The sequence below is a fragment of the Dermacentor andersoni genome, chromosome 8, assembly GCF_023375885.2.
Source record: "Dermacentor andersoni chromosome 8, qqDerAnde1_hic_scaffold, whole genome shotgun sequence".
Taxonomy (NCBI): Eukaryota; Metazoa; Arthropoda; class Arachnida; order Ixodida; family Ixodidae; genus Dermacentor; species Dermacentor andersoni.
The window spans coordinates 58,845,174-58,856,041 of NC_092821.1; the positions used below are offsets into that span (position 1 = coordinate 58,845,174).

At 46.6% G+C, this 10,868-nt stretch overlaps 2 non-coding genes across 2 annotated transcripts; both read left to right on the forward strand.

Moving 5' to 3' along the window:
* The first annotated feature begins 352 nt into the window (after positions 1–352).
* On the forward strand, positions 353–425 carry TRNAV-AAC (transfer RNA valine (anticodon AAC)). The gene has a single exon. It is a non-coding gene; the product is annotated as a tRNA-Val (tRNA).
* A 2,097-nt stretch (positions 426–2,522) lies between these two features.
* Positions 2,523–2,595, forward strand: TRNAV-AAC (transfer RNA valine (anticodon AAC)). The gene has a single exon. It is a non-coding gene; the product is annotated as a tRNA-Val (tRNA).
* The last annotated feature ends 8,273 nt before the right edge of the window (positions 2,596–10,868 follow it).

Below are 10,868 nucleotides of genomic sequence, written 5' to 3' on the forward strand. Positions count from 1 at the left end.
TACACAGTAATGTGGGATACCGTACTCTGGTAACCAGTGAAATACACAGCGCTTGGCAATTGCAAGACGCACTGCTTATGTGAGCTACACATTAATGCTAGAACAATATTGCTGCAATGCCTAAAACAATATGGAGTGATTGCGGTAATAAGGATGGCTTGCGTTCGTACGTGTTCTGTTTCGTCAATTTCATGCGTAGTGTTGTCTACACCCTGATCACAAAAAGACAAGAACGCCTCAAAGAGATATCACGCTGAAATCGCTGCGCTAAAAATTTTGAAACCTTGTGAACAAATATACTGCACGTGATCACATGCATGGCAATATGCCAGTAGTGGCAAGTACAAGATCGGTGCCCGTGGTGTAGTGGTTATCACATCCGCCTAACACGCGGAAGGTCCCAGGTTCGATCCCTGGCGGGCACAGGTTTTTTTTTCTTCACGAACTGTTGGAAATGCGTGTTTTTTTCTCGGCTATATTACAGATGATGCCAGTACACACCTCTCGGTAAAAACTTTATTTCTTTAAACCACACACTGACACATTATCAGTTCAAACATGGAAGCATAACAGTGGTATTTTTGTCCCGTGGCCCATTAACTGCTTCTTATGCAAGAAACCTGTAAACGATAGAGCATGCGTTTCTAGATTGCTGGGATCCCATATTATCCTGGGATGTGCTGAAAAAGACTTTAGAGTTACCTTTAGATCCACATGGAATAAGATTCTTACCGGTAGAAACGGAGGCTTTTCCGTGTGACGCTATAATGCTCCTGGGCCTCCACAGTTTGTGGAAAGCTAGAACGCAGTCCAACAATGCTGATGTCAGTTCGCGACCTACACGTGATCACTTCATTGAATCTGTAGTACGGTTCAGGGATGTCCATCGGGCACTCCCTGACCAGCCAACATGGATTGACATGCTAAATAAGCTTGCAGCATTGAAAAAAATTTAATATGTCTTGCCAGCAAAATCCTTGTTGACATGTTTTCTTTTTTGTGTATTGTTTTTGTATGTCAAAGCCGGCAATAATAAAAAAAAAGACAGTAAAGAAAGAAGTTCCACTAGACCCGTGTGACATTCGTTACTTACGCTTAGATAATGATCGAGGATGCGGGCTACCTTTGGATTTAATTATGCTCTTGGGCCTCCACTGTATTTGGTGCGCGAGAATGGCAGGAAACCATGTTGATAAAGATGCGCGGCCTTCACGAATGTATTTCAGGGAAAACATGCACTGTTTTGTTGCTCTCCATAAATTTAAGCGGCAGCGGAACCACCCGAGTGGCTCTCAAGAGTAGAGCCGTTGGTAGCTTTGCGCGAATTTTGATTAGACGAAGCCAGCCCGATGCTGGTTGAATACACATTCAGCAAATGTACATTGTATATTGGTTTTCGTTACGGTGATTATTGGCTGGCTTTGGTACATAACGTTTCACAAGAGGCAAAAAAAAAAAAAAAAACCACAGGCACCCGTTGGAAGTCGCACTGCTGGAGTAGTCCTCACATGTCGAACTGAAGTGAAAAAAATAATTAACTCATGGGGTTTTACGTGCCAAAACCACGAACTCATTATGAGGCACGCCGCGTAGTAGGGGACTCCAGAATAACTTACTCACCAAAATTGGATTTTACCGCACTTTCTGCGCATGCATCAGGAGTAGCGGTTGCGAAGGATAAAACGTGCGAGCCATACTTTGGCCAACACGGTACTAAAATCTTTTCAACAACATCAATTCATCAAATACGGACATCCATTGTGGTGGATCAGGCAGCGCTTTGAACGAATCTCTCAACCACACAACACTCTCAATGAAGTTTTCACGAACCGGTCGAACAACAATAATGCCTCCGTTTTGAAATTGCAGTCGAGTTGTCCTCATAGCGTGGAGGCTCAGGATCATAATGAGGTCGTACGGGACATCCTCGGTGGTATCAACCGGTAAGAAGCGTATTCCATATGGGTCGAGGCGAGGGGTAAGTGCTTTTTCAATGTTCTCTGCAGAACATCCCAGTGAAAAATGGCGCCCCAGCAATCTAGCAATGCATATTCTAGTCGGCAATAAAAAAAGAAAAAATGAGCAGTTGTTGCGACTTCCAACTGTCTACTAGAAAACTGCACGGTGCCCGTGGTGTATCTTTTTGTCCTCTCACATATTATGGTATCCGGTTCCTTCCTTTCAAAAAGACAGCTAGTAATACACCATACGATTGGTTTATGTTATTAGGACTTTATTCATTATGGAGAAGTGGAATGATCGACAGACATGCCGAGCCACCTCGCTTGACAAGGTCTATCTTCCGAGAAGAGACTGCTCAAGTCCGTAGTGTGGTGGCTACATATAATCCCGTCCCTGAATGGATTTCGCGTCTGGACGCTTGTGTTTGTTTGCCAGAATTTTGAACTGTCATTGGACTGCATACTAACTGTGAATTTGTTTCTCATGTATGTTCATATGTAATGTAACTGCATTGGTTTGACAGTACGGATAATTCCATGCAATTAAGAAGACAAAAAAAGGTGCCCGTGGTGTAGTGGTTATCACATCCGCCTAACACGCGGAAGATCCCAGGTTCGATCCCTGGCGGGCACAGGCTTTTTTTTTTTATCACCCCCACCCCTCTTTTTTTTTTTCTGCAGGGTGCGCACTTTGAAAAGAAGGTAAATTCCGCTTGAGATTTTGTGGCGAATGGACGTGCTTTTCGGGGCTCCGTGGCGGCGACGAAATCATAAGTCTTTGTGCATGCTTTGAGCTTGCTTCTGTTTTTGATTTGCTGATTATTTTTGCTTTTAAATAGTAATTGGTTGATTTTTTTTCTCGTATTTCGTGTACGCCGGTGTGTTTCGTGTACATTTAGTTTTGTAGGGTGGTTAAAACGTCCTTCAACACGTGCAGCTGGGTGGGACGTTGAGTGTTTGTAGCCTTTAAATGATAGCTTGGAGGTGGCAATACTAATAGCTCTTAGTGGTTTTACTGTGTGTGTTTTGGTAGGAAAGTGAGAGCGCGGCCACATGGTTGAGCGCGTGCGAGAGCGTGTCATACCTTGGGTCTCCGCGGCATTGATTGCTTTTGAAACAGTGGTGAGAGTTGCTTTGCGACATTTTGAGGATTTGGATCCTGTGCGTATCAGTTTTTGCTAAAAGGCACGTGCTTTGCAGTATTATAGTATTATAGTATTTGCATCAGAAAAAGCTGCACAATACATGACCAGAAAGCCGGGAAAGCGGGCAGTGCCCTGGGTGTCCCTCAAGGCAGATGAGGGGACTGATGAAAATGGAGAGGGAATCGAGTCAACCGGCACACACTGTGATGTCGATACTAGGCTGCAGAAAATGGAGGCTTTCAAGGAAGAGCTCAAAAATGAGCTAAATGGGGAGCGTGATGCACAGAAGGAAGTTGAAAAAAAGACTTGAAGCAGCCGAGGAAAGGCTGAACAGGGCCGCCATTGTGAACGAGAATGTGCGTGACAATGGAACGCAGTCCCCCGACGTGACAGGAGAAGGAGTGCTAGCAAAGTACATGGAATGCGCGCAACGTGGTGAAGGGTTAGCTGGAAGGAGCGGCACCTACCTTGAGGCTGCCACACGGAAAAAGCAGGAGCATAGGGACAATGCCCCTTGTCGAGTCGGAATCATGCCGAAAGGGACAAAGGGAAGCAGGGAGAGGTAGGAGAGAGGGAAAGGGTGATTTTCGCCGTCGACTCAAACCTGGCTAGGTGCTCAGAAGCAGTTGTGGAGAGGGTGACAGGCGATAAAAGAGTGGCGGTAAGGACATTTCCAGGGCGGACGCTGGGTTCTGTCGTGGAGCGAGCAAAAGAAAAGCTCGGGGAAAATGCCCACGTGCGCAACCTTGTCATAGTAGCAGGTGGGCTAATGACGTCCTAAACAGGAAAGGGAGAGGAATAGCCCAGCGCTTGGCGAAGGGGGCGGACGTCTTGCGCGAGCTATCCCCTGAGATGCAGATCGTGGTGTGCACGGTGCCGGAGGTCCCTGTACGTGACAGTCACATACAAAGAACCGTAGTGGCTGCTAATCAGGCGATATGGAAATGAGCCGAAAGAAAGGCTTCGAGGCTGTCGAAGTAAACAGGAAAGTGAGAAGTTGTGGTGGTTTTAAACGAGACGGGATCCACTTCAATTACAGGCTGGTACGAGAAGTGGGCTGGCGACTTGGTGGTCGCGCTGTTGCTTCTTTAGGGGCCCCGCGGGCGCACAGGAGGTCAGAGTAGATAGTAATGAAAAAGGTCCCCTAGGGGAACATCAGAAGAGCATCGCCGTCGATAACAGAAAAAGGAGGAAAGCAGGAAAAAGAGCTCGCCATGCAATAGGCTACATAAACATGCAGGGCGGCAGAAGAAAGGAAAAGTGGGCAGAGATTGAGGAGCAGTTACATAGAGAAGAAATAGGGGTATGTGCGGTTACAGAAACGCACCTTAGAGACTCGGAAGAGCCACCAGTGATTAAGAATTATATTTGGGAAGGGTGCAACACAACTAAGTCGGAAAAATCGGAAAGAAAGAGAGGGGGAGCCAGAATGCTTATACATCAGACAGCCAAATGGAAAAGAGTAAATTCAATATGTCAAGAGCATCCTTGGTTATCCGGTACAATGAGTGGGAAAAAAAAACTTGGCTGGGCGTTACGTATTTGTGGACCGGAAAAAATTTCACGGAGAAGAATAAAGAGTTAGTGGAATGCATGAGCGCTGATATTAAGGGTTTCTGGAATGGTGCTGAAATTATCCTGTTAGGTGACATGAATGCCCACATAGAGGATTTAGATGGCTATACCGACAACAAAGGGAAGTCAGTGCTAGACCTTTGGGAGCAACATAACCTCGTTATCGTGAATACAGGGCTTAAGTGTGAAGGGCAGATCACGTGGGAAGTGGGAAGCCGGCAATCAACCATTGATTACTGTCTGATGACAGAAGGAATTCATTATAATTTGGGAGAAATGATCATTGATGAGGAAGAGTATAGCAGCATAGGGAGTGACCATAAACGCGTCATTTTGAAAATGGCATATGTGGTTGGGAAAGATAGCAAGGAGTGCAAAATGGCCAGTCCAAATTTGAACGCTGAACGAATAACAAGTATAGCCATAGAGTCGAGGAAGAACTTGGCAAATGGCCAAGAGTGCGAATGTAGTGAGCTTCTAAGTGTACTAACGACAGAAATACGGGAAGAGAAACAACATGTTCGTTGGAAAGGAAGAAAGAAACCGAAAAGCTCGTGGAACAGGGAGATACGAGGAGCGATCGCCAAACGACAGAAAGGATCCCAAGAGCACAGGCAGGCAAAGAAGGCGCAGTTGCCGCAGGATGAAGTAGCCAGTAAATGGGAAATATACGAGAAAAAGTCTATGGTTCAAATACTGGTGCAAGTAAAATTAAAAGGTGAAAGTGAACGTTGGTTGTCAGAAATACGTGAGAAAAAGAAGGCCGCACCTCGAATATTTTGGAACCACATAAAATTATTAGGCAGGAAGTCAACAACAGTACAACATATCCCAGACGAAGATGAAAACAGACCGGAAGGAGAAGCGGCAATAAATTACATCCAAAAAATAACAGCCGGATGTTTCCAAGGCAATGACGAGATTGTATTTGAAGAAAAAAAGAGCATGAAAGAGACCCAGGTGGGAAAGGAGCTGGTGCTGACAAATTTCAACTGGAAGAAAGCCGAAGAGAAAATTCCTAAGCGCACAGCCACAGGGCTAGGCGAGGTTCCCGTTAGGCTGATTAATGAACTAGGACCAAAAGGTAAGGAAGCTCTGGTGAAAGCAGTGGAAAAAAACTTTAAAAGATAGACGAATGCCAGACAGTTGGCGACTAGAAGTAGAATGAATTTAATTTATAAAGGTAAGGGTAAGGAAGATAGAATTCACTCGTATAGACCGTTGACCATTGCATCGGTAATATACAGGCTAGCAATGCAGGCAATCAAATTAAAGGTTCAAGCATGGGCAGAGAATAATGGCATTTTAGCCCCGTTCGGCGCCGCCGATATCGTCGCTAGGCCTTTTCCGGTTCACTTCAAAGCTAAAGCGTACGGCGCTTCGGAATGAATCACCGACTGTCACAAGCCGCAATAATTTCTTACCGTTGTTGTCGTTCTTCGCAATAATTATATTAATCGCGACATGCACTTCGAATCGCCAGTTGTTGACATCTTCTGGCAGAGCACGCGTATGCGCGAGCAGGCGACGCAGCATAGTTTTACGTCACTATTTTTTTGTGGCCCACGTGACCAAGCCATGTTGCGTTTCCTCCTCTGTGACGTCATAGCATCCCCCGGAGCCCAGAAACCGAAACCGAAATCGCTCGGTATAATAATGCTATTATTAAATTATTTATCGGATATATATGAATCCCGCTGTGTGTATCGTGCTCCCTGAAGCATGACACAACGTTTGAATCAACAAACGGATGAACGAAAATTGTGATGTCTCCACCCCTTTAAGTGGTTCGGCCGCCATATTGACTCGTCTCAGGGTGTAACACACGGCACATATGCGCAGATATGCATGTTTTGCTACGTTTTGAGACTATTTCATATCAGCGATGCACCTTTTCCACAAAATTTGACGATAACAACGACCTGCGGCTGTAGATGTCCATGTAAACAAGTGCACCGCTTTGATAAATCCGGCGCAGAAGGCTTCGCTCGAGGACTTCTTGAATATGCAGAATGTCTAAATAATGTGTAAAAAGAATACAACTAGATTTAGGTGCACGTTAAAGAACCCCAGGTGGTCGAAATTTCCGGAGTCCTCCACTACGGCGTGCCTCATAATCAGAAAGTGGTTTTGGCACGTAAAACCCCATAATTTAAAAGAATACAAAAAGCGATGTCCAAGTGCAGAAATCAGTGACAAATTCCAAGGCAGCCGTGCCGCCTAACGGAACTCAGCGTGCCTTTATCGGCCTCACAGTTTTCAGATCAGTGCACTCAGGCCTGCTCACCCAGTAGTCGGCGAGTGCTACATGGCTTCCAGGAATGACATGCTGTCCTGAAGAAGCCATTAATAATGACTTGCGATCCACGAAACGCAAAACCGACGCGCACTCAACGTAGCCGCAGGTAGACAAATCAGCTTGTTTATTTTTGTAGCAGGTGGCGCTGGTGTCTTCTTGAATTTTGTTTGTTTTCTTTTTGGACGGACGACGCCAAATCTTTTAGGAGGTACTGGTGACGCCCGTTCCAAAGTGACTGGCCCCATTTCTTTTTCTACACCCAAGCAGCCACTTCCTGGTGGTAATTGTGGAAGAAGCTTCTGTGAGAATCACTTTCCGTTCATATCGTCGTGGTAGTCGCCCGAGCTTTTCTAAGCTCGGAAGACTTCCGCAGCACCTTCGACAAAACCGCATTCGTTGCCGCAATGCGCCACAATCAGTCTGCCGCCTTTGCCACTTGGGTTCTGAAGACCAGACGAGAGTCCAGATCGATATGCTTCGTGCGCAGACTGGATGGTACCGTCAATCCACACCCGACTACGCGTGTTGCCAGCGTCGACCCACGTTTCATCGGTTAAAGAAAGTTGGCCTACCCTGGCGTCCCAGCTCCGCTATCTGGCGCAGGTACCGGAGGCACTTCATGATGTGCGTCGCTTCAGTCAGCAGAGCATTCCGAGACCGTTTCTTGTATCGGAAGCCGAGCTTCTTCAGCATCATTTGCATCGTTGCTGTGGACACAGTCGGTAGCGTGTCGTCCGCTTTGAAACGCTGCACCACCTTGGCGAGAGTCGGAATCTCCCCTTCCTGGAAGCAGTTGTGCACCACCCTTCGCAACACGCTCAGGTAAAAATCGTCCAGCTTCCTTCTCCGCTCACCGCCTTTTCCACCGCAAAGCTTCTTCGGTGACAACACTCTACCCGTCTTCTCCCGTCCCCGTTGTCCACTGCATCTCGAGCGTTCGCTCACTCACCTGGGTGAGTTTTGCAGGCCTCTGGGTAAGCGAATTCAAGCTTGAACTGTCTCCGCACTCGACGCGAAGCCCTTCAAGGACGTCTAAAGCTATCTGCTTCGCCAGCTTGGAGAAGCAGCACAGCATTCGACAGACGGCTCACGGGGGAGACAACCGAATCGGGCGACGCCATGTTGCCGAAAGGCGGCGCATCACCTTGCATGCCACCTTGTAAGAGGTGGTGATACGCTCACGGGAAGACTACAACTGAAGGTGTGCAGGGTGATATGGGCTGGACAAGTTTTGAAGTGAGCGCTCACAATAAATTATGAAGAACGACTGAGGAATATGGAAGAAAATAAACGGGCTGGGAGAGTGTTGAGGTATCTGTACAGGAAAAACATTGATTCACAGTGGAAGAAAAGAACTAGGAAGCTTACCAGCAAGTACGCGGCCTTTAGGGTGAGCAACACACCAACAAAGACCGTCAAGCGGAAAGTCAGAGAGGCTGAAATAATCTCATGGATGGCGGCAATGGAAAAGAAACCTGCCATGAGTAACTACATAAAAGAAAAAGAAACAAATCAGGGAAGAAACAGTTTATGATAACTAAAAGGGAAGCTCATTACTTTTCGAAGCGAGATCAGGATGCCTTAGAACACGCACCTGTGAAGCGAGATATAAGAAGGAAGAAGTAACATGTGCTTGCTGCGGTAAAGCTAGGGAAACGATGGAGCATGTTTTATTACAATGTGAAGATATCTGCCCAGCGGTCGATTTAGGCACCAATGGACTCCTTGAAGCCCTTGGGTTCAGCGAGAGCAGGGCGAAAGTAAACATTAGGAGTATTCTAGAATATGGTTGAGTGGGACGAGCGGCTGGGGTGGCGCATGCTTTGAAATGAGGCGCGCGTCGACGAAAAGTACTGTGGTGGTGCTGCGATCGAACTGGATTGGGCCTCAACAAGGTCGCGCCGCTAGAAACTGCTGGCGATACTTCTCGGAAGGGTCATTTGTACTACTTCGCGCGCTAGTACATGCGTTCAGACCACTCAAACCATGTCTGTAGTCGGATACGACATGTATTTATGCCTTGGGAATAGATGCTCTTCTTTGCCTTCTTTTCTTCATTTTTTTTTAATAGAGAGTTTTAGAATAGGGGCCCCAAAGAAATAGCGTCGAAGCCACTTCACATGGGCGAGACGCAAACTACGTTTGAGTTTTGAGCCGGGCACGCTATTTCATTGATTTAGCCGGCGTCCTAAAAGTTGCCGTGAAAGATTTGCGCGAACAAACATGGCGGCATCACTCGAAGCGACGGCTCTGACCTAGCACCAACTGGGCTCGATTCGTGGCAACGCGTGAAGTTCGCAAGCTAGGAGAAGTGACTGCGGTTATCGCTTTCTCTCAACTAGCGTGTGTCATGAGGATTGATTGATTAGACGCGGCTGATTCCGAATTCGATTGTGGAACTTATGGCTCGTTAGGCCTAACAGGGCTTAGCTTGGCTGGTGAAGGCACGTAAAGTTGGATTGCTCAAAACTAAGCGCAACTGATTGTTTGCTGCCTACAAAATAACCTCTTAATTGTAATTAAGCGCGAATACACGAAAGTCAAAATTACTAGTCTTATCATAAAATGGCATATTTTATTTAATTATCTGTAATAGCTTTTCTTTGATGCCGTAGTGGCGCTGTCAGAGCAAGACGCTATCCACAAACGGAATACCCTATTCTAATTCTCTTCACTCCTGCGTGCCCCAACGCTAACACCCGCAAAGCCCCTTGGGGCCCGGGGCCCCTATTCTAAAGCTCTTTAATGCCACTCGGTGAATGCGCGTACACTGCGGCCGCAGTGTCGGCTTTCATTCTACTATATTATTGTACGGTTCCCTTTGGAGAACAAATATCTTTCTTGTTCTTCAAGCAGCATGTATCTATGGTGTTCTGTTCTTGCGCATATAGTTTTCCATCAGTAGCTCTTGCGAAACGGACACGGAAAAACACATGTAATCTTCCTGCTTGCCGCTTCAAACAAATAAAACATATCTGCCTCGTCCGGCACCCTGTACTCAGGTTTACGGGAAGTATCCGTATAGAAAAAGAAAAAAAAAGTTCAGTCCAACATTCCATTTATGTTTCTGTCTTCCTCACGTAAGAGAATGCGGAGCAATCGGTACGGGTTCTTTATAGCGGTCGGACCTCGGGTGCCGACAACAGTTTTAGGAAGCCATTATATATGGTAATCTATGGCCCGTAAGCCACATAACATTTTTTGTCCAGTCCACGCTTAACAAAAAGAAAAAAGAAAGCGGTGCGGTAGCTTAGTTTGGCTACATAGTAGATATGGTGTTGCGCTGCCAAATTCGAGCCCATGGGTTTAAACCAGGGGCGCTATAACGTAAAACTATTCCAAACTTTTTTATTCCAATTCTGTAATCAGCCCTACGCGATTTGTTCAAAACTTTTTTGAACCACCCCCACTTCACCTGGCTGTCACGGGACGTCACGAAAACCGTGATGGCTCCCCATCTGATATGACGTGTGCAGACTGATCATGCATGATTTCACTGAACAAAAGCAAGAAGGTTATTTCTGATTCGACGCCTTTTCGCCATTAGCCCTCGGCTATTGGTCAAAAGCTTTCGGGCTGCACCCACTTCACCTGCCGGTCACGCGACGTTACAAAACGGCAAGAACTCACCGCGTCAAAGTGACGTGTACGTGTTAAAGATGCATTAATATGCCGAACAAAACTAAGTTTTCTCCTGAATAGCGGCAGGCTGCCCCGTTCCGGAGGAATAAAAGATGTCTGCCGCCGATTGCTCAGGCACTGGCTACTCGCACCTGCCGAAAAGCCTGGGTTTGTTTGCGTACAATAAACCTTTTTGCGTGGCTGTGTAACGCTTTCGAGCACTTTCGAGACGTGTACGACCTCTCTCTGCCAACTCTTCTTTGGTGA